At 38.8% G+C, this 25,441-nt stretch overlaps 1 protein-coding gene across 1 annotated transcript in view; it reads right to left on the reverse strand.

Moving 5' to 3' along the window:
- Positions 1-18,670, reverse strand: part of LOC134542925 (uncharacterized) — a 33,137-nt gene extending 14,467 nt beyond the window's left edge. Inside the window, exon 1 of the mRNA XM_063387517.1 lies at positions 18,358-18,670. The gene's annotated coding sequence lies outside the window, so the exon portion shown is untranslated. The remainder of the gene's footprint in view (positions 1-18,357) is intronic.
- Between the last annotated feature and the right edge of the window lie 6,771 nt (positions 18,671-25,441).

Here is a 25,441-nt window from a genome sequence, read left to right on the forward strand (position 1 = left end):
GTACGCTTGCGCCGCATCTATCTCTCTTCCACTCGATTGGAACAACCATCGATTTGACTTTTTCGAGGCACAGTAAACTCGAAACACTCACATTCGTTTCCTACTTTTCCTATCATCGTCCTATCCTTAACAGAATAACACAGATTGGAAGAAGTTAAATAGCAAGCATGTATAAAAGTTATAGTTAAAATAATCTCTTCGTTAAAGTAATGAATATATTTGAATTAACTCCTCCTTTGTGTCCATACAAAATAATGATAATTCAATAAAAATAATTCAATTTTATTCATAAAAGTATGCAATCATTTCATCAATGTTTTGTTATGACGTCACGTTAAACTATCGTCCGTATACCTATTTCACAGACAACCAATTTTTTTATGTTGCAAATCACTTATGATTCAAAAATCGGACACGAAATTTAACGTAGAATTCTTTAAAATAATGTCGAGCGTGATATATTATACGCAAATTGTGTTTTCTACTAAATTTTATGGACGCGAATCACGCGTAGTTTCCGCACCCGTCGCTGAACTCGCTGCCGGAGCAGCTACGTCGACAATGGAATTATTCCATTTGCAGACCGAAAATTTAAACTACATAGTGAAACGGCTCCGATAAAAGCGAAAAAGACTTGACAAAATACTAAACACCGTATTTTGACATGATTTTTGACAAGGATTTTTTTTTTTTTAATTCTGCCCATCTTGTTAAAATGCATTAAACAGTTAATACTATAAAGCTGGCATTTGGCTTTGTGAACTTTGGTTTGCGCCATCCGCCACAATGGCAGCACCGTGGTTGTTACACATTTCCGTTCCATGCGACTTCCGTTCCATACACGAAATTACTCTTACCAAATGAGAGCTAAAATGTTACACCCCAAAAAAATTAGAACGTAACATGAATTTGTGTATCGGTTTTTTATAGTAATTTTCAAAAGAAAACTTGCTTGATTAAAAATATTTTAATATTCATGCGAATCCGAGTGCTACAGCCAGTTTTATAATAAAAAGAACAAAATATGGTCCAGAGTGTATCGGAGGACACAAAAACTTTGTATTATCATGTCGCATATATTCGAGACTAACTGAATTTTAAAAACTATCAAGATATCTGTCAAGAATATTGACGAAGAATGACCGTCACAAAATAACTCAAACGAACATATAAACACTACATTATACTTTAAATGGGGAACAAAATACAGCTTTAATATCCGTCGTTGACTGGTTTATTTCAGTCACAAAAAAAATGACTCGTACATAAAAACGGATTTTGGTTTTTGAAACGAACCAGCATTTTATTCAAGCCCTAAATAATATAATCAGTACAAAATATCAAGAAATATAATTTATATAGAAAATTTTATTTACCCAAACAAATAATAATATCAGTACTGTATAAAAGTAAACTTAGTAATTTATCAATTATTTTAACGATATTCCATAATATAATACTTACTGCGATCTTCTATGTAAGCGATTTTAAATAAATTTTATACTTAACATTTTTAAATACTATATCAATAAGAGCAAAATTTTGTGAATCTGAAATATTGAATTTAATAAATTAAAATTATTGTAATCTGATAAGTATTTGTCCAATATTAACTTTGCCGATTTAACTCTGAACAAGAAACAAATAATAAAGTATTATTTAACAATTACATGACAAAAATCACAAATAAAATATAAATGTCACGTACTGACGTTACCAAAACAATTGACCATGAAAACGTAATTGAAAATACATAAAAAAGCTAATCATAATTCGACCGAGAGTCTTCATCTGCATGTTTTATCACAATAATAAGCCTTACCTCCATATTTTTTTCTGAAATTTTTGTATCACCAATATCGAAGTCTGTCGGTTGATACCGATAAAACTTCTGATTCAACATGTTTATAATTTTTATAGATCCAGTCTAAAAAATTTATATTATTTTTAGCGAATAAAAAAACCTAACTATACGTCAGTTTCATTGGAAGTCTTATGTAACAGAGCTATGCCGTATAAAAATTAAAAAAAAAAGACTCGAGCCCTATGTAAGACGTAAATCTTGTTATAACACTTCAAGCAGCGAGCATGTAAACATCACAAATATATGACAAACATCAACCCCGTCGGAGACCAATGATGGATTCCTCCGCATCAGAGGAAACCCGTGGTAGGTCAAAGAAGGAAAAAAAGGGTTGGAGTGAGAGACAAGGAGTGAAGGGGAGTTTTTTTTTTGGGAGGGAGGGGGTTTCCATCGAGGAAATGGAGTGCCTATGACGTCAGACTTACGTCTTCTCTGTTTGCGTAACCCGCGCTCCCCTTCTTATCCATCCCTCATCCATACACGAGCACATTTCCCTGAGAAACAACTCAACGAGCCTCCTACAAGGTCGTGAGCATGAAAAACCTATTCGAGACATCAGAGGACTGACACTAGAAAAGCTCTAGTTCTCCACCCGTATAGATATATGGGTATGATTCATCTCCGAACGAGTTATTGTTTCACTACAACGGTGATAAAGACATTAGGCTTCTATGAATTGCAATGATCACCCTTGTTTTGGACATGAAACTATTCAAAACAATGGCCACGCTGTTAGAAAGTGATCAATTTTTTTTGTAGCGGATTTTTATAATCTGGCAAACGTAATTTCTACGGTATTTTTTGTAATAGTACTTAACAATTCTACTTGAATTCATTCAAAATATCGAACACAAGCGGGAAAATATTTGGGTGCTTCTATTGATCATACGGAGCAACGTAAACGGAAGAGATCAGAACTGCCGAGCTAATCCGTATGCATCCGTCTCCATATGCGTGCTATTGTAGAAACTCTGTTCCGTGACATCCGTCTTCTTTTACGTCATTCGTCTCCTTTTAAGTGTTTCGTCTCCTTTTAAGTGTTTCGTCTCCTTTTAAGTGTTTCGTCTCCTTTTAAGTGTTTCGTCTCCGTTTACGTCATCTGTCTCCGTTTACGTCATCTGTCTCCGTTTACGTCATCTGTCTCCGTTTACGTCATCTGTCTCCGTTTACGTCATCTGTCTCCGTTTACGTCATCTGTCTCCGTTTACGTCATCTGTCTCCGTTTACGTCATATGTCTCCGTTTACGTCATCTGTCTCCGTTTACGTCTTCTGTCTCCGTTTACGTCATCTGTCTCCGTTTACGTCATCTGTCTCCGTTTACGTCATCTGTCTCCGTTTACGTCATCTGTCTCCGTTTACGTCATCTGTCTCCGTTTACGTCATCTGTCTCCGTTTACGTCATCTGTCTCCGTTTACGTCATCTGTCTCCGTTTACGTCATCTGTCTCCGTTTACGTCATCTGTCTCCGTTTACGTCATCTGTCTCCGTTTACGTCATCTGTCTCCGTTTACGTCATCTGTCTCCGTTTACGTCACCTGTCTCCGTTTACGTCATCTCCGTTTACGTCATCTGTCTCCGTTTACGTCATCTGTCTCCGTTTACGTCATTTGTCTCCGTTTACGTGTCATTGTAGAACGGGGACTAGTAAAGAGTCATTAAGTATAATTTCCCCTCCGTTTGAAAAATAGTAGGATTACGTTTATATAGTCATTTCGGATTTTTGTCTTCACATAAAAAAATCACACAATTGTTTAGTTCTACTACTGAGGCTTGAACAGCGACCTACATTCATAAGTCATACACAAGATATCCTGACATCAATGCAAACTAGTCGGTATGTTTTTAATTATGGACAGGAGAAAATATTTTTATCTAATATAAGTTATCACTGGCTAACTTGAATTATACCTTATGTACCATTCGCACCACTGCTGATATTATGCATATAACTACAAAAAAGTATTGATGTTGAGAATCATACAATCACAAATATCATCAAGTCTAGTTAAAACACAATTTCAATACTCGTTAATGCTAATTGTTCAATTGCAAACAGAATTAGAATTGAAATTTCACCAACCTTACATCAGTAACGTCAGTTAAATAACTTTCGGTTTATCTTTTAATTCATGAAAACCTCTATTATGGATATTTCAATACAATAAGTTTTTCAAATCATTTATCATATAATTCAATTAATTAAATCCTTAAGACGGCGATGGAACTTGCGGTACAAACCCACATCAAGCTTTCATTGTTACGAGAGAACATGTATGGTTTCTAATAGTTTTAATCTTTTTGGTTGATTATAAATTTAACTAAATAATTTTAAAAACAAATTTTTATAGTTACAATTTTTTCCAATAAAGTTTGAATCAAAAGTGGTAAAAGTTCCGTTATCAGTATACAAGTTTATACCTTGTACACCTTGATCCTAATTGCATGTGGTACATGATGCTTGCTGTTTTAATTTGGTGCGTCAAGACATACTTGTGATATAACAAACAATATTGATACAGCATGTCCATAAACGAGTGTCCCAGTGTCACGGTTTTAGTGTGTTGGTTCAAGGCCACAATTAAAGAGAAACTCCAACCGGTTTATATAAGCGCATGCGCGAATACTTCTTTGTTGTTTTCCACTTACATTGCGAAAGAATGGCTCTTTCCCCAATTAGTAAAGGATGAACCTATACAACTTTATTTGTCAAAAGGATGGAGCCCTACCCCATTGGAATCTCTTTGTACGAGAGTGGTTGAACGTAGAATGTTCCTGACCGTTGGATTGGTCGTAATGGTCGAGACGACAGAGCTCTTCTTCGCTGGCCTCCACGTTCACCTGACTTAAAGCCATGAGATTTTTTTTTCCTTTGCAACTTTATAACAGATCGTGTCTACATTCCGCAGCTACTAATGACATGCCAAATTTGAGGCACAGAACATGTTAACCTAAGTGTGGAATGTGAGCCGTATAACTCAAAGTGCAAATATTGAACATTTGTAAGAAAACAATAGGTCCGTTTACCTTCAATTTAATGTATGATTTGTTGTAAATAGCCTAAATTAAACTGTTATAATATACAATTGAAACTGTGGCATTATTTAGGTCATACTGTATACAAAAATTCGTTAATTTCGGTAGAGAATTTATGTGTCTATACAAAACCTTTTAGTCTGAGACTCTCGAAGCTTGGTTTGACAAGCCGAGTTGATTAATTAATTTTCTTCTCATTACTTTTATTTTAGGGCTTTTCCTGTTAATTTATTCCAATAACTACCTTGTATTTGTTGTTGTACCCCAAATTTTCTTGCCATTTATTAATACAAAGGTTATTTTAGAGCTGTGAAAGGTCACACAAGTGTTCATAATCATAGTAAAAATCTCTTAAAAATTTTTGAGACGAAACATAATTAGCAAGAAAAGCATAGGAATAAATTTACACACCAAAAGCCCTGTATCATTAGTGGTTAATGAGAAGAAATTAAAATGACCAACTTGGTAAAATAAAGTCAAGCAACTGTTAACTGAAAATTTCCTGAAAACTAACTAGTGCAAGTTATATAAAAATAATCACAACTCTTACGTTCACAAACACAGCTGTCTTCACTTCCCAATTGTTTTCTTTTGCCACGGAGTGCGTTGAAAACGGCAATAAACTCTTGCCAAGCCACAGACTAAGTAAACACAGTAAACCAACTTTCACACTTAAATATAATCAAATGGTGTAAATTCAGCAGCGTTATCTACGTCTACGGTTTTTGTAGTACTGTTTAAATTACATGGAGTAAGATATTGTTAAATTATTATAAACTTTATCAATGGCATGGATTTGTCTGTTCTCTTTCTAAAAAAATTGTTGGCAAAGATATGCTAACATAAATATAGCAAACATGTAGACTAAAAAGAGATTGTAAAATACTATGAAACACGTATTATTGACACCGCATGGCACAAATTAAGGCTAACAAGTCATTATTAGATTTTAACATATATGCTCATTCATCCTTTTAGTCTCCCCCTCCCCCCGCAATTGATACTTAACAAAGACATTGAATTTGATAGTATCATAAGAGGTGGATCGGGGATCCTAAAGCAGGATATTATCGAAAATAAGTATCGTGTTTTAATGCAAATATAGCACTAAAATATTCAGCGAATATTACATATTCGGAGCAATAAATTTCAGACCCAAAGCTGGGGTTTAGTATTTTTGAAAGTATTTTTAGCTTTTATTGGAGCCGTTCCATTATATAGCTTGAAATTTTGCTCTGCAAATTGAATTTTTCGATAGTCAACGTAGCTGCTCTGGTAACGAATTCTAGAAGCGCGGGCAGAAACTACCTGTAATTCGCGTCCATAAATTTAGTAATTTCATTGCGTATATTTGTCACACTCGGCATTATATTTAATTCTACGTTAAATTGTGTGCCCAAGTTTTGTATCATAAGGGTATTTGTAACATGAGAGCACATTAATTTGTTTTTAAATTAATCATCAAAAACCTTCGCCATTTCTATCACCTCGGTCCACTCTTGCCCACTAACAAACTCGACCAAGATTTTCCATATATTTATTTTATCTATCAGTCTGGGATTATTTTGTAAAAAATTACGAGAGTTAAAGTTTCCATAAAAATATTTCATACACACACACACACACACATATATATATATATATATATATATATATATATATATATATATATATAATTACTATCATTACATAGTATAAAACAAAGTCGCTCCCCGCTGTGTCTGTCCCTATGTATGCTTAGATCTTTAAAACTACGCAACGGATTTTGATGCTTTTTTAAAAATAGATAAGAGTGATTCAAGAGGAACGTTTATATGTATAATACATGCATAATATAGTGGAGAAACACTGATAATTTTAGAGGTTTCTAATGTGATGTAAATAAACGCATTTTTTTGCGCTTACATGTTGATAATTATTGTTGATTATCTTTTGTTTTTAGTTGAACGAATAGTAAGTAAAATATTTTTTATTTAATTATCGAAAATCGTAGTTTAATGTACTGTATTTAAGTACAAAACAGAACTGTATAGAATAGGTATCTTTTGTTGTTGATATTTGTTGATTATTTAGTCTATATTTATATTTATAATTAGTAAGTGATACTTAGTATCAGCATTGCACCCATGCGAAGCCGGGGCGGGTCACTAGTATATTATAAATATGCCTGAAAGCAACTAAAGTTAAATATGTAGTTGGGCGATATTTGTTAAAAATAAATTTAAATTCTGAAAATACTTTTATTCCATGCTTTTTAACTTCCTCTTTTCATAAAACCCGGCGGAGATAATAAATTCCAAATACTTTAGGAGATATCGCCGTTCTTATTTTGCAATACAAGACCTATGCAATCATTTGACCGACGAAATTTTTTATTTTGCCGTGTGTTCGTGAATGCCTAATTAATTAAAATGGTCGATTAGGTTAGGTCAGTTACATTATAAATACTTTTAAACTAAGCGGACATTAAAAATAATATGAATTAGTTTTAATGGTTGTTTAGTTTTAAAGTATTTATAATGTAACTGATCTTACCTATCAAACCAGGACAGAGGATGAACAGTAGGAACTCACGTAATTTTTTTTTACTTATTACTTGCGCAACAATATCCAAATAACAAATAAAACTGTGCCGTTAATTAGTAAATTCGACACGATATATTTTAAATTTTTATTATGATTTTAAATTTTTTTGTGTGGAAATTTTATTTGCTCTACTTTAGTGTGATTTTACTTTGTTAGTCTGGTGTACTCCTCTGAGTTAAACTTTGTCTCAGTGCTCTGAAGCCCCTTTCCCATCGGCGTATCGGATATTTTGCTGGCCTAATCCCTGACTAGCAGACAGCTTACCATTTCCCCCGCCTTCAGTCACGCCTCAAGCCTGTAATATCATTTCTCTTCGTGACCCTAACTGCATAGACAAGCCTGTAGCTTGCAGGCGACCAGTTCTTAGAGACGAGCTGAGATTGGCCTTTTTCATCACGTATTAGTGTTATGTTCGCTCCTCTGCAGCCACGACGGGACGTAGTTTCCCAGCAGCATTGCAATTTACCCCCCCCCCCTTCTCAGTTCCAAGTAAGACCAATGACCGGTCGTAACCCCCTGGGCCACAGTGACCGTCCCCAAGGTCTCTTCGCAAAAACGTGTGCGCTAAAACTGAGCACAAGCGCTACCTAGCGACCAAGTCGCGAACTCCTCCGCTAGCCTACCCCCTAGGGCGCCAGAGAGCAGCACCTGCTCTCCCTTGAGTTATATGGACGCCGTGGGCGAGTCGATTGTTTTCAACCCAGACCCCTCCGACAGATTTCTCTACTGTCGCCCAGTGATGCCAACTTCAAAACTACTGCCAGAGTTTTTTTTCCGCCCGCATTCGGGCAAGTTCGGAATCTTTCGGCGGCCCAGACCTCCCTCCACCTGTAAGAGCCGGGGACCACTTTTAATTACGAGATGCGGTTTGCCGCGAGACAGATCAACTCGCGTCGCGTCCGCAGACAGATCTCCAGTGAGTATCGGCGAATCGGCAGACTCTGCAAGACTTCATCCGACCGCTAACGACTATGTAGTCGCTTTGTATAAGGGATGCTATCCCTCAAGTCAATCCTAGTAGATTAGTCTGTCTGCATAGTTAAATTATTTGCCTTCAAAATTTTTCTCTTTTAAATGTTCTCATGAAGAAATCATCCGCGTCCTGCCGCGCTATTCGCGAGCTCCAGACCCTGGCTGACTCCACGACTGCAGCGTGCTGGGCAACTCCCCTGTTTTGGTGAGTGATAATTCGCGACCCCCCTTTTTTTTCCCTTAAATTTTTTGGGCATTTTCTGCCCCATAGACTGCCTGTATACAAGTTCGAATCAGTTTTGATTTGGACTTTTGCAGACATGGTCGATGACGGGGAGAGACTGATTGCTCCCATCTCGTGGCCACCCCCCCTCCTGTTCCGTGGGTCACATTAGAAGAAACGTTTCTACTACACGACGTGATCGTTTGAAGACCCCGGGTGGTAATGTAAATTCAACATTTCCCCCTTACCTAGCTACGAACTATCTTAAGCGGATGATCAACCCACCAGCGACCAGTGTTTTCCTCAAGAACATGTAGAACGAATAGAACTAATTTTCAATGTAATCATCGGATCCATCCAATTTTGGGTGTGAAACTCATAATGCAAATGTTTATATTTCAAACTAAGAATGTAAATTGTTTTAAATAATCGCGGGCCGGCCCCCTTTTCGTTTTTTTTTTTTTTTAAATCTTTGAAACCTGTTAAAACCTTTTGTATGTAATGTATATAAAGAAATGGAAACAAGATAATTCATCAGGGCAAATAAAACAGGGAAACTATAGATCAAGTTAATCGTGTAGTTTTTATTTATTGATTTTAACGTTCCACCAACATCCTCCATGCTTGTTACAGGAAGCTCCTAAATTTTGTTTGTTCCCCACCTCGTGCCGCCTCTGGTAAATCAATTTATTTAACTGGTTTGTCTTACCCAGCAGTTTCCAAGGCTCCTTTTAATTAATTTAAAATAAATTCAATTTTGAGGCACGAGGGGTGTTACAACTTGCTAGCAGAGCGTGGTTTCCTTGATCTATAGGCATACCTGAATAATATAAGCATATCAAAAATAAAAATAAAAGTAGAAAAAAATTTTTTTTTAAATTAATTTTGATAATAGCAATTTTGTAATAATATTGTAAACTGATCGCTGGTACACCCTGTAGTTATATTGAGTTAAAATTTTAAAATTAATTTATCTTGAGTTAAATTTCCGTGTGGACTTAGGCTAGCGCGTAGCGCGCGAGATGTCTTTCAGCAGGCCACAGCTGTTGTCCCTGCCGCGGCGCAGCTGCAGACACACACAAGGCCACAGACACCCCTCCCCCGTCTCTACGTGCTGGTTATCTCTCACGGCGCACGTCCGTGGCTTCATGTTCAGTTCAGCGCCCTGTGCGCCCGGTACGACCTTCGTAGGGGTGTCCAACCGTAATCTCACCTGGAACCTTACTTTCTCAGTAGCGCGAGACGAATGCCCGCGACGTATATTTTTTTTGTTTTTGTCCAATTAATCCTGGACCATAGCAAATTTTTACGTGAGCAACTGTTCCGCTCACATCCTTTTCCCGACAGCCACATGGGAGCTGTCATGTTTGTTTTCCTCCCCCCCCCTCCTTCTTCGAGCGGCCTCTGCCGCCCGCTTATCTTCGAGGGGTAACCACAGCTGACGTCTTTGTCGTGACGCCGGGCTTTGTTTATCTCCGCCCGCAGTAGTTACTTTATGACTGAGAGTCAAATAAGTTATAGTTTTTCACTGTTGTCCCGCAGTAGTCAGCTAAATGTGTTTAAATTTAATTATTAAATTTACATATGAACAAATAACTATAAGTTAAGAGTACTTTTTTAGGCTACTAACGCCATTACTAATAAACACGCACATAATATTTAAATATATATTTTAATTTACATATCAAGGGCTCCCCCCCATCATAATAATAATTTCAAACTATACTGAAAGACATTTGCCTTATAAGAATTTCACGTCTTGCATTATTAAAGTAATAATACTTGAAAACATTATATAGTAATAAAATAATAATAATATAATCAAGCATATTAAAATACGTATTTCCCGAAATTAAGTACCTACGAAGTGACTAGCCTCATTGTAATGTTTATAGTAATCACCGAAAGTGGTGAAATCCTTTCAACCTCCAACGAGAGGTCCACTAAATTAATTTGGGTACGTTTAAGCATCCTGTCTCGAGGCTAGCCCACTCTATGTAATTTAAGATACTTTAAAGTTTTAATTTTTCCATATGTAAGTTCAGTCTTGAACAAGCTGCTTGACGTAAATTGTTTTATTTTTTTTTAACTTAGTAATACTTCTCTGACAGTTCTTTTTTAATCTTCATGAATTTTGTTCGACGATTTTATCTATTTAATTTTTGATTAAGTTCAATTTTTTTAATAATCATAATTCGTAAATTAAGCAAGAATAATGTTCGTAGTTTGTTTTAAATTGACTTAGCGTTAAAACCTTTATGTGATTATTTCTTTATTTTCCTTGTACGTACATGTGATGTACAGCGACGTACATAGATTCTGAGCACAGAAGCTGTCACATCTAGCCATTTTTTTTTTCCTTTGCATTCTACCCCCAAAGCTGTATTTCTTTTACATCGCTATCGATGAGATTGTTTATTTAATTAAGAGCTACGTGACTTCCAGATGGCAAACTGGTTTCTTTTATGTGTTTTTCTAAAATAGGAGCTAGGTCAAGCTAGCCAACGAGCGGCGCAAAAGTTAGGGTCCTCTGAGCCAACGAGCCATGACCATTTTCGAGTGTTCTTTGTGTTACATTCCCACCACTCACCTTTGGACGGCCTATGTTCAAACCCCCTCTCAGGCAGTGTGAAACCTATCAGCAGTCATGGAAGATCTAACCGCTCCATTATAATTTATCCCTTTTTGATTTATAATTGTTGGTTTATTGAATTTTACATTTCCTTAAATAATTTAAGTTTGAGTGCGAAGAGTCGTTAATTTATTGTTTTGTTTGCAGAAAACTTTTAAATAATAAATATTAGTTATATTGAACATCAGAGTTGTATGCACTGAAATTTTTTAATTTGTCGAATATTTAATATTTTTAAATTCATTCTTTCCTACGGATGGTTGATCTGTTGGGGTTTTCATCCCCAATCATTTAAAATTCCGCCAAGGGAATTCCACCCTTAGGTCCTGTGTCACCCTGGGACTGAGGATCTGTTTTACCTTCGGGGAAGCAGCAAATTTGACCGTCTTCTCCATGGCCTGATTGTGCAGGGCAAAGTCCCAATGCCTTCGGCCTTTTATGGAAAGACAATTGTACAGGGGTTCTATTCCCAAATATATTTTGTAAGTTACGGGTTACCATACCCATTTCCAGGGGTTACAATCCCCATCAGTCACTAAATGCTCAAGGACGCATTTCCCTTGTTTCGGCCTCAGTGCTTTTCGGCCCGCCTCACAGTGCCCATCTTTAGAGTTTTGTCACGTGACACCATTCCCAACATCTGAGATCAACTTTCCTCATTACTTCATTCATCGTTAAGTGTTAATTAATTAATTATAATATACCTTCGATTTGATCAAGATATTTTTTTATATGTAAGTAGTTTACTACAGTAGATCCTGGTACAGGGTAAGTTTCTGGAACCCAGGTTTTTGGTGGCTCAAATGGGCCACCCTGACTCCGTCTTTCAGGGGGGAAGTATGTGCCGTTAATTAGTAAATTCGACACGATATATTTTAAATTTTTATTATGATTTTAAATTTTTTTGTGTGGAAATTTTATTTGCTCTACTTTAGTGTGATTTTACTTTGTTAGTCTGGTGTACTCCTCTGAGTTAAACTTTGTCTCAGTGCTCTGAAGCCCCTTTCCCATCGGCGTATCGGATATTTTGCTGGCCTAATCCCTGACTAGCAGACAGCTTACCATTTCCCCCGCCTTCAGTCACGCCTCAAGCCTGTAATATCATTTCTCTTCGTGACCCTAACTGCATAGACAAGCCTGTAGCTTGCAGGCGACCAGTTCTTAGAGACGAGCTGAGATTGGCCTTTTTCATCACGTATTAGTGTTATGTTCGCTCCTCTGCAGCCACGACGGGACGTAGTTTCCCAGCAGCGTTGCAATTTACCCCCCCCCCTTCTCAGTTCCAAGTAAGACCAATGACCGGTCGTAACCCCCTGGGCCACAGTGACCGTCCCCAAGGTCTCTTCGCAAAAACGTGTGCGCTAAAACTGAGCACAAGCGCTACCTAGCGACCAAGTCGCGAACTTCTCCGCTAGCCTACCCCCTAGGGCGCCAGAGAGCAGCACCTGCTCTCCCTTGAGTTATATGGACGCCGTGGGCGAGTCGATTGTTTTCAACCCAGACCCCTCCGACAGATTTCTCTACTGCGCCCAGTGATGCCAACTTCAAAACTACTGCCAGAGTTTTTTTTCCGCCCGCATTCGGGCAAGTTCGGAATCTTTCGGCGGCCCAGACCTCCCTCCACCTGTAAGAGCCGGGGACCACTTTTAATTACGAGACGCGGTTTGCCGCGAGACAGATCAACTCGCGTCGCGTCCGCAGACAGATCTCCAGCGAGTATCGGCGAATCGGCAGACTCTGCAAGACTTCATCCGACCGCTAACGACTATGTAGTCGCTTTGTATAAGGGATGCTATCCCTCAAGTCAATTCTAGTAGATTAGTCTGTCTGCATAGTTAAATTATTTGCCTTCAAAATTTTTCTCTTTTAAATGTTCTCATGAAGAAATCATCCGCGTCCTGCCGCGCTATTCGCGAGCTCCAGACCCTGGCTGACTCCACGACTGCAGCGTGCTGGGCAACTCCCCTGTTTTGGTGAGTGATAATTCGCGACCCACCTTTTTTTTCCCTTAAATTTTTTGGGCATTTTCTGCCCCATAGACTGCCTGTATACAAGTTCTAATCAGTTTTGATTTGGACTTTTGCAGACAGGGTCGATGACGGGGAGAGACTGATTGCTCCCATCTCGTGCCCCCCCCCCCCTCCTGTTCCGTGGGTCACATTAGAAGAAACGTTTCTACTACACGACGTGATCGTTTGAAGACCCCGGGTGGTAATGTAAATTCAACATTTCCCCCTTACCTAGCTACGAACTATCTTAAGCGGATGATCAACCCACCAGCGACCAGTGTTTTCCTCAAGAACATGTAGAACGAATAGAACTAATTTTCAATGTAATCATCGGATCCATATAATTTTGGGTGTGAAACTCATAATGCAAATGTTTATATTTCAAACTAAGAATGTAAATTGTTTTAAATAATCGCGGGCCGGCCCCCTTTTCGTTTTCTTTTTTCTTTTTTTTTTTTAAATCTTTGAAACCTGTTAAAACCTTTTGTATGTAATGTATATAAAGAAATGGAAACAAGATAATTCATCAGGGCAAATAAAACAGGGAAACTATAGATCAAGTTAATCGTGTAGTTTTTATTTATTGATTTTAACGTTCCACCAACTTCCTCCTTGCTTGTTACAGGAAGCGCCTAAATTGTGTGTGTTCCCCACCTCGTGCCGCCTCTGGTAAATCAATTTATTTAACTCGTTTTTCTTACCCAGCAGTTTCCAAGGCTCCTTTAAATTAATTTAAAATAAATTCAATTTTGAGGCACGAGGGGTGTTACAAAACATATAACATTCTCCAATAAAAAAAATTATACTCGTAAACAAGAAACAATGGTGAACGCCGCAAGAAAAAAAATTCATACTCGTAAACAAGAAACAATTGTAAAGGCCGCATGAATGCACAGGTATTGTGATGAAAATTAAAAAATTCGGTATTCCTAAAGTATTTGGAATTTCTTATCTCCGCTGGGTTTAATTAAAAGAGGAAGTTAAAGAGCATAGAATAAAAGTATTTTCGGATTAAAAAAAATTTTTTTAACACATATCGCCTAACTACATATTTACCCAACTAAAAAAAAAAAAAAAAAACACAGCTAGCACGGATATAAGTATAAGATTGTAATATCACGGCAATACTTTTGCCCAGCGACTAAAAGCGTTGAACTTCCTGGGTATTCTACATGCTCGCCGGGGTGGTCGCGTAAGACCCGTGAAGTGTGCACGAGGTTATTTTTCTTTCTTTCCTCAAGTGGTTGGTAAACCTGCGCTCCCGGGAACCTTGAACACGTTAATGGTCAAAGTCACGGTAACACGTTTCAATATTGACAGTTTTCAAAAGTAGTACCAGTGGTACCCATTTCCCCAACCGTCACATGCAAAGTATCACTTTATGTTTGTTTAACACTGACAACCTCGTGAAGTGGTCTACAAACACTGTTGCCGAAACAGTGACAGGAGGATAAGTAGACAATTGGTTCTAATTTTCTAGCAATTGTGACATTTGAGAGTAGTTACTTGACAAGACTACACTATTTGAAATTACAGAAAATTTACGTATTTTTCAACGAAGAATTTAACTCAAACAAACGAAGATTTCTTCGTGATTTTGAACAGCTAAATCTTCGTGGAAATTATACGAGTTGGATGTTTAGTCCTAAACAAAGGTAAACACACACGAAAATAAGGGTGTTCTTGCTGTAGAAACAACCAGTTTTTGAATTTTTTGTTAAAGTACCAAGAATATTCTTTTGGAATCATGTTCAAAGTAAGTAAACTCAAGTGTCCCTAAAATTTACGAAGATAGTCGTAAATTTACGAATAACCCACGTTGTTGCTCGTTACTGAGGTAAAATGTTACACATCTCTACTCGCTCACAATTTTTTTTTTACTCCAAAGTCACTGTTAAGTTCGAAAACTACAGAAAAATAGCATATTTCAGTGGCCAGCCAAATTCGAGCGTAGCGCCCGGTTTATTACAGCGCTTCAAAAGCACCCCGGGGTGCAATAGGGTGACATTGCCTCGCGGATCAAACGCCTCTACGACTATAAGCGCATATGGCACCGAACTGGCGCGAGGTCTACTCGTCTGTAACGCTCCTCTGTAGGTTTTCAAGCGGTGACCCTGTAAATTTATGATGGAATATCGAAGATTAAGGCTCCCTCCCTTCCTAAACTTACGATAATGTGCACCATATTTTTAATACCTAAAAAGGCCGCGTCGAAACACCAGGAAAAAAAACGTCGTGTTTAAAACGTAACTATGAAACGGAACTACCATAGTAAAGTGCAATGGCTCCTCCTAAGTGGCACATGTAACCGGAACTATCCAACAAATGTCTAGTGGCTTGAACACAGCGAGCTGACACCCTGAGCTCAGAGCACGGCTTCACGGCTCGGTCAGGCGGGCGAATTAAGGCTGGTCTGCACTCTGCCAGTAACTTAGGCGAGCGGCGAGGGGAAGAGTACACACAGCAAACACGTGGACGTGTGAGGGTTCACCGCGAGGCAACAACTTGTACGAGTGTCGAGCTGTGAACACGCAGTCGTCGTCCCATGCCTTTCCGTCAAAACAGGCGGGCGAGGTGGGTCGAGAAAAATCTACTCGCGCGTCCACTATCGATTCTACTGGATCGAGATCTCTCGACAGACTGTTCTGTTTACACACTGCGAGTTCGCTTAATTACTCGCCACCCGACTAAATTACTGGCCTAGTGCAAACCGGCCATTAAGGCTATTTACTAAATATTATCTGATAACTGTAAAAAACAAAGGCCTCGTAAGATATTATAATGATCAATTGCAGCTCGAAAAACATATTTTGGTAAATATCCGCTGAGGAAATTTGCGATAACACACAGCAGATGCAGAGCGTTATCGGAATGAATTTAACTTTAACGAACTCCCTGGAACTAACGACGAGGATAAACTGTAATAACCAACTAGGCGTGTGAGATTAGGTATCAAAGCCAATGTTACACCATGCAGTTTGAACCAGGCGGTTTGCCAATTCCCGCTCTGTGATGTTGATAAATTGGCTAAGCGCATTCTCGAGACACCAGCGTTGAGAAAAACGGTCGAAAGAGTACTCAGAAAAAAAATGCTGCGGATGTTTTAGCCGCAGGAGAAGAGACGCATATTCTGACACCAACCAAAGACCAGTGCCAAAGCAAGACAAGTGTTGTGTGAACCCGGCTCTTTGCCTGCCTTGATTTTGACACCCGCGGGGCCCATTACACAAAAGCACAAGTTTTTAACTAAAAGTAAAATTTTACAAGTTTGTTATAATATACTGTTTAAAATGTTTCACATAAGCACATTTTTGAACTTGAAATGAAAAGCGAATTTTCGTTAAGTTTATATACTTGTATTTGAACTAATAACTGTGGGTTATTAACAATTTTAATTAATAATAATGGTAAATATGACGCAATTACAAGTTTACTAATAATTCTATTAGAAATAAGTGGTATAGTTGTTCTAGTGATTAAAAAATAATTAATACGTTGGATGCGAACCTTAAACAAATTAAGGTTGAACTCAAAACACTGATGACAGTTACCAGTACATTAACTAAATGAGTTTATGTTGCCAAAACTTGTTAAGTTACAAGATTTACCAACTAGCATACTCGTCACACACAACTGAACCTTGTACCCGTCAGTGACATTTTCAGCAAATGCTAGTTGAACGCGTGTTGGTAACAACATTTTTATTGCAAAATCATATTTCTTTTACAAATTTTTGACGTGACGTCTAATAAATCGATCAACGCCGGCTGCACGCACGAAAAAGTGTCCCGTTACGCTGTGTCCCGTTACGCTCATTGTACCTTTGCGCCGCATCTATCTCTCTTCCACTCGATTGGAACAACCATAGATTTGACTTTTTCGAGGCACATTAAACTTTAAATACTCCCATTCGTTTCCTACTTTTCCTATCATCGTCCTATCCTTAACAGAATAACACAGATTGGAAGAACTTAAATAGCAAACATGTATAAAAGTTATAGTTAAAATAATCTCTTCGTTAATGTAATAAACATATTTGAATTAATGAGTGCAAATAAAATAAATTTATCAATTAAATTGTAGATTTAATTTCACTCCTTCTTTGTATCCATACAAAATAGTGATAAATTCAATAAAAATGATTCAATTTTATTCATAAAAGTATGCAATAATTTCATCAATGTTTTGTTATGACGTTGTCACGTTAAACTATCGTCCGTAAACCGTTTTTACAGACAACCAATTTTTTTTAATAACAAGACATTCACTTTTTTCGTGAAATGGGGCCCAACAGCCGAATAACGTTAATAGGGACAATGTGGGAAACGGGTTGAGAAATACGCGAGGCAAGTGATTGCGGAGAACCTGTTGGCGTGGAGTGTACCTACGTTTTCAAGTGCGTGAAAAAACTAGTTACAGTGGTGGCATCTATCAGCTAGGGGGAGAAGCAGTGACGAGTTTCCCCCATATTGTCCGTTATTACTGTGTTTGGCCGAACTCGACAGTTTGTGAAACTTGAGCTGCACACGTGGGGAAGCCATTTCACAGACGAGAGAGCCACACCCGAAGTTCCCCGAAGTTCATGCTCGCCTTTCCCCCCCCCCCCGGTTCTATCTCATTGTATAAACCGGTGTGGCATTAATTTTTGCGGTCGATTAGGATAGGTTAACTTCATTATAAATACTTTAAAACATTGTGGATGGTTGGTTATATTAGTTAAGCATAGCTACATTAAAAAATACTGTAAAATCATTTTATGGTTGCTTAGCAAATAACTTTTTTAATATGTAGCTATCCAGGGCTAGGAAACCGTTTTACATGATTTCACGGTATCTTTAATGTAGCTATCGTAAGCAGATCATCCGTCCGCAATGTTTTAAAGTATTTATAATGTAGCTAACCTAATTGACCATTAGTTATCATGAACAAAAAAAATCCCGAAGATGCACGATCGGCGGTTTGTCTCTCTCGTCTGTGAAAAGAAGGCTTCCCGCACACACGTGAGGGTCACACGGCCCGACCTGACTCGTGGCTCACCTGCCCCCTCGCTGGGGATGTCCGCCGGCGCGCGCGCGCACCCGTCCAGCTGCTGAGTCTCCGGCGAGTCTGCCGGGCCGGCTGCTCGGGTCTAGCTGACCGCCATCCTCCTCCCCTCCCCCACCCCTCCTCCGTCCGGCCGCGTCAACGGCTCCTCACCGGTTAGCACCAGGTCCCTCTGGATCGCGAAGGGGTAGCGGGTTCGAGTCCTCTCTCCCGCGCCTCCTCGACCCGTGGGGGAGGGGAAGGGGGAGAGAGAAGACTCCGAAAATATCGAGCGTCGCGAGACCCGCCCCCGACGCTGTCGTCTTCGGCCTTCGGCCAGCACACGATGGGCGTGTCTGCCTGCGGGAGCACGCGAACCGGGAGTCCCTCTTCCCTCCCCCCCCCCCTTTTCCTGTTCCCAAAACCCTTTCATGAATCCCCACGCGATGTTGTCTGAAGCGGGGAAGCCTACAACTCACGTAGTTTCGGTTCCCTGCAAGAATTTCCTAAGATCTCCGAAGTTTTGCGTTTTGGTACTAACGCCACTTCAGCCGCTAAATCAGAAGTTTCCAATGAAAACAAGCATGTTGTCACTGACCTAACCTAACCTAACCCTTCAATTTTTTTTTAATTTCAATTTTTGAGAGAAATCCGAAGTTGCACGAACGTGGTAGGGAACCGAAACTACGTGAGTTGTAGGCTTCCCGTTGTCTAGCGCCTCTCGTCCTTAGATTGCAGTGTTCATCTTAATCTGCCCAGTGCCACTAAGAGCTGTCCTTGTTCCAGTGTGTCTCTGTTGCCAGAGATATGTGCGAAGAGAACAAAAGATTTGGACACAACTTTCATAATTTGAAACAAGAAAAAATGTATTTTTAAGAATAAAATTTAGAATGAGATTTTTTTTTGTTGGTAATACAGTTTTTTTGTTGTATTTCAACAAGAGCACAAGCTAATATTATTTCAATTCTTTCTTCTAAGAAAATTGATCAGAAAGACCCCACCTTGGTTTCAAACATTTTTGTTTTCATAATTTTAACAAAAAAATCTTTCAAAATTAACATATTGAGCTCTTATAGACCATACAAAATTAATTAATTGAATGCCTTGTTATTAATAGTGACCGATAGCTACAAAAAAATTTCCCCTGTAAAATAGTAATTGGTGTTTAGAATTGATTTTATTTTTCTTTTATAATGTACCTATGCATCTGTAATAACTATCAAAAGGCACTGTTTTATGGTCTTAAAAAAATCAACACATTGGTAAATCTAAAATATACTAAAACTTTTAAAAATGTTGATAGTATACGAAATAATCATGTTAATGTTTACACACTGGGTAGTAACACTCTAGCAACAGTGGGTGTAATTCCCTTTATACTGTAATCCAGGGGCTTAAATCTGTAGGATTCACGTGAGATTAACCGACACAAGACATCACCGGACAGGATTTTGACCAATCAGCAGAAAAATTATATGTACAAAAGGTTTTCCATAAAACAGTTTTTTTTTTGACGTGACAACGTCTAATAAATCGATGAACGCCGGCTGCACGCACGAAAAAGTGTCCCGTTACGCACATTTTCCCGTTACGCGGTGTCCCATTACGCTTATTGTACGCTTGCGCCCCATCTATCTCTCTTCCACTCGATTGGAACAACCATCGATTTGACCTATTCGAGGCACATCAAACTTGAAACACTCCCATTCGTTTCCTACTTTTTCCTATCATCGTCCTATCCTTAACAGAATAACACAGATTGGAAGAAGTTAAATAGCAAACATGTATAAAAGTGATAGTTAAAATAATATCTTCGTTAAAGTAATAAACATATTTGAATTAATGAGTGCAAATAAAAGTAAATTTATCAATTAAATTGTAGATTTCATTTCACTCCTTCTATGTATTCAAACAAAATAGTGATAATTCAATAAAAATGATTCAATTTTATTCATAAAAGTATGCAATCATTTCATCAATGTTTTTTTATGACGTTGTCACGTTAAAGTATCGTCAGTAAACCGACTTTACAGACAACCTATTTTTTTTAGTATTTACGTTTATCACACCCTTTTCACAGTCACGTTTCTGAACAGTCCCCTCAGCGAGGGGTTTCTTAGTTCCAGAGGGCTAGCCCTCTTCTCCCCCCCCCCCCCCCCCATCCGGGCCGTTCCGGGATCCCCGCCCATGCAGCAATCTAAGAGTGAGACGGACTATAGCATCACGTGCACGGGGTCTCTTCTAGAAATCCACAGCGCCGACGAAGACGCCTGGGGTTTCGCCTTCACAGAGGTCGGATGGTCAGAGCACTCGTGGAGGTCTGTTTCACGAGCGGGAAACATGGCGGACGTTGCCGTGGACCCAGGGTGACGTCACTTACGGGGCGACAAAATGATAAAAAAATATTTTTAAAAAATTTGGGCTCACCACAGTTTTAATTATTATTCAAAGCTTGTCCAATCGGCAATAAAATAAAATGTTTAAGAGTATTTGTTAAATATAGCCCCTTCTGATTCCGTACCACAAATTTGACTTCCACCTCAATATTATTTTTAGCATAAAGTGTTTCAATAGCATCGCGTGAGAAAAGTTATTTAAAAATTAAATTTTCAAGAGTCGTCTTAGGTGTACGATGAGTCAAGCTCGCCTCTGTGACTTAGCCATTTCGTAAATTAAAAACAAAAAGAATATAAAAGAATTGAGTTTGATGAATGAGATTTCCCAATTCGCAGAGAATGAATTTAGAAAGAGAAAAAAAAACGTGTTTATCTGCTTACGATGTTTATTAAAGTAAACCAAAAAAATAACACTTGATACTATACGTGTCTTATTTTAACTTATTTAGTAACTTCAATTATGTGAAAAGTGGCGGGGGAGTGACAAGAAATTTTCCGCAACGAGTATCACCTACCTTGCTACGCCAATGCGTGAAACGAAAAGGGAATTTTTTTTTGTACTCCCGTTTTCGCCCACGTTTCCGATCCATCAATGCTCCGTCATCACCTCACGAGGTCGCAGCAGAGACCAACCACTCGTGACATTGGGCGCTGATGAGCTCAACTTAGGGTAAAAAAAACGGTATATTAATTTTTGATGTGTAACATCTCAGCTCTCGGTATACGGCATTTGGTTGGGAGAAATTTCGTGAATGCGACGGAAGTCACATGGATCGGAAATGTGTAACCAAGTTAACTGCTATCTGTGGCGGCTTGCGCGAACCAAAGTTCACAAAGCCAAAGGGAAACTTTAAAGCATTAACTGTTTAATTGAATTTAAACAAGATGGGCGGTATTGTAATAATATTCCTTGTGGAAAATCAGGTCAAAACTCGGAGTTTAACTTTTTTTTTTCAAGTTTGTTCCGCTTTTATTGGAGCCGTTTCATTATATAGTTTAAGATTTCGCTCTGCAAATAGAATGATTCGATAGTCGACGTAGCTGCTCCGGCAACGAATTCTAGCGGCGGTTCCAGAAACTAAGTGTGATTCGCGTCAAGAAATGTAATTTCAAACACAATTTGTGTGTGTTAATCACGCTCGACATTATTTTTAAGGGCTCTACGTTAAATTTCGTGTCCGAGTTTCGTATTATAAGTGTATTTGCAACAAGAGAACACATGAATTTGCTCGTCACCGACGTTATATGTTACACATCTCTGGCGAGAACTGAAAGACTCGCTCAATTTTTTTTTTTTTTTTTGTAATTTTTGGCCGTTCACGAGAGCTCAATTTTCAATATCTTCTTTTGGTATTTCATTTGTTACGTTTGTAGTACCATTTTATTTAGTCCTTTTTTTTCAACTCTATATAGTTGATTAAATAATCCAGATTGAAAATTGAATGAAGAATGGTCGGACTTCGTAGCGCAGTCAGTATGAGAGAATGTTGTGGGTTGGAATCCCAGGCAAGGCTCGGCTGTGTGCGAGTTTCTCCCCTCCCTCCCTCCCTTCTTTTCACGCAACTGCCCTGGCGCTGCAATCACTACAGCCCGACGGCGTGATGCGACAGCAAAATATTGCGCTGTTATGAACATGCCGTTTTTCGCCCGAGCGACAACCAAACACAAAACAGTTTTGTGTAAAACGTGCCTTGCTGCTAACACGCGCACCAAACATACGACTGTCATCATTGCTAGTATATTCTTTTAGTAGGTATGTTTGGGAGTAATTTGTTTAGTTGAAATTTAACATTCGATTGTAAAACCACTGCGTAAACACATTTCAGAGATTTCCCAAACAATATTTAGTAAACAAAACCTCAAAAACACAATAGCAATAATATCATTACCAATTCAACCAATTTAAAAATCTTAAAAAAAAAAAAAAAATATGACCCACTTTTTAGTATAAAAAAAGCGCCAGCGTCACGATGTAAATAAGAAAAAATATTAATAATGGGGGAAATGGGGAGCGTACAGTTCACAGAGAGGAGAGCCACACCCGAAGAGATCCGAAGTTCTCCGAAGTTGCGGATAGCTAGGTTCGGGAAAAACGCCATACCGCAAGGATTTATACAATTTACAGTAATAGAGTATTTTAATTAACGCTAACCTAACCTAACCAGTTTTTCATTTTAGTTATGATACCTAACCTAACCTACCCTCCCTAGAAAAAAGCTATTATTTATTATACTGACCAAACTTAACCTAACTTAAAATTTTACGTCGGTAATCTAATCGCAATGACGTCATATGTGTCTCGAACATGATTGGTCAGCGTAGAGACGGAGCGCGGAGGCGTTAGAAATCCCAGTAAAAAAAAAACGAAACCATAGTTTTTACGACGAGGGGTGATGAGGTGAAAGAGGAACTTCGACGGAATGAACGGACGGGATGAAACGGAAGCATGCCGGGAAAACCCAGTGGCCTGCGTAAAGTGCTGCGATTTAGTATATAGCTTCTCGGGCAAGTGAGACCTCCATCATTGAAATAATTATTTTAATTTATTGAAAATAACCATGAACAAACACCACCACGAATGAAGAAAAATATCTGTATCTCAAGAACCAGTGTGCTGAAATAGCTGCTACTTCTGTCTAACATAACCTAACTCGCCTCCCACGAAGCCGATTCGGGCACAGTACACCGCTGCAGTCAAAACCGGAGCTTTCGCAAGTGGGCGAACATAGCGTACATTGTCGCGAACCGGCGAATTTCCCCAGGCTTCTTCCGTTCCGTCCCACCCGTTCATTCCGCTACTGCTCCATCCACATCGCTTCAAACATCGTCGTCTCCATGAACGCATTGTAAATGAGAAGTGAAATCCTCCATTTAATTTGTTCACATTAGCAAAAAAATATATATATTCTTTGTACCCCGCCGGGAAATAAACACGGATCTCCTTGATGGATTGCTAGTGATCTGACCACTCAGTCACAGTTCTCCACTCCGTTTGAGAAAAAAAAATACGTCACCGTACTCACACACTCGACCGGAATGAACCAGGCTCTGGTGAACCGTGGACTGGTGTGAAGAATCCGGATTGAAAGTTCACTCTAAACACCGATGAGCGTAACGGGAAGGGAACGAAAACAAACGCGATATTTTGAAAGTTTCTGGTGTGAATGAAAACGGATGGAAGTATCTTAAAATGATTGTTCGGGAAACATTTGGCAAAGTTATACATGTAGCTTCGAAATACGACGGGTACGATTTGGTTAAAAAATGTTCCAAATTTGCCAAATCTCAGCGATGTGTTACGTATGCTGTGTAAGTGGTAGAAAAAGTGGAACAAATGAAGGATCTGATAAATAATTATTTTAATTGACACCAGACTTTAGCAGTAGATGTTCAAACACACAACCTTCGACGGCAATGCACGGCGCCACACTCGTGTGAACTACGCGCGCTGTGTGCACACACAGCCCGTGTGTGCTCTGCGGCGAATACCGCAGGGCAAAACCGAAGGTGCAGCGCGCGCTTCACATAGGTACGTGTTTGCGCATCATCAGAACTCCGCTCGTACTGCGACTACACTCCGTGTTGATACAACGTTGTTTGCTCCAAATAACGTCATGTCATCAGCTCGTCCTTTCAATAAACTTTGTCACAACGCACCATGTATTATCATGATCGACAATATTAAGTGGTTTTCCGTGAAAAATCTTAAAATCTACAAGTATCTGTAATTTCACATGATTATTTCTGTTACGTTAAAACAACAAAAATGACAGTAAACTATACAGTGTACTAGCGTTGAGAAGCTCTTTAGACCATAAGTCTGTCTTTTTCCGTGATGAACTTGCAGCAAAGGTTTGTCGGTCTGAATCCTAGACTCATCCTGTATAATGAGTAGGTGTCTAGAATTTAATGAAAAAACGTTGCACATTGCAGGTGCGTGGGTAATAAAAGAGCAGGTCTGATTGGCGCCTGGTTGGAAGGGTTTGCTCCGCCCTGGAGTCGCCTCTGGACACCCGCTGCGGTGACGCTGACGTCATCGTCGACTAGTCGCGTGCCGCGGGCTCTCGTCCAGCCAGTCACTAGGAATAGTCCCGTTGATGGAGGGGGGAATGTAGAGGGGGGCTTGTGCTAGCTCCTTTCCACTCGCGCGCCTTTTCGACAGGGTGTTCGTCCGTCCTCGACCCACGTCCCGACTGGTCGACGGTGGGAACACAAGCTCTGGACTCGCATTCCAGAGGAGCCGGGTTCGAGTCTCTCCCCATCTTTTCTCTCCCCTCCCCCCTTGACAGACCCAGGGGTGGACGTATATGAGGAGAGTTTTATTTAATTATGTTTTCATTTATTCATTTAACAATTTTGTAATTTATAAGTTTTTTTTGTTTATACATTATATTGAATTTTAATAAATTGCTCTTTTTAACTTCCATCTTTGTAAAACTAATGTAAGGTTTCTTAGGTTATATTTTATATATTTATTTCTCAGTTATTATACATTTATAAATGTTTAAATTTTGTCAAAATTCCGCATGTAATTTGAAGTGACTAGAGGCACTCGCACATAAGCTTGCTTTCGTGAGTGCTAAATTTCCTAATTAATTAAGTGAATATTGTTAAATAAGTGTAAAAAAAGGGGAACTAGATTATTATTATTATTATTATTAATTATTATTATTATATGGGAGATGAAACCCCGCCCTCTAAAT

The sequence above is a fragment of the Bacillus rossius genome (genome assembly GCF_032445375.1).
Source record: "Bacillus rossius redtenbacheri isolate Brsri chromosome 9 unlocalized genomic scaffold, Brsri_v3 Brsri_v3_scf9_2, whole genome shotgun sequence".
Taxonomy (NCBI): domain Eukaryota; kingdom Metazoa; phylum Arthropoda; class Insecta; order Phasmatodea; family Bacillidae; genus Bacillus; species Bacillus rossius.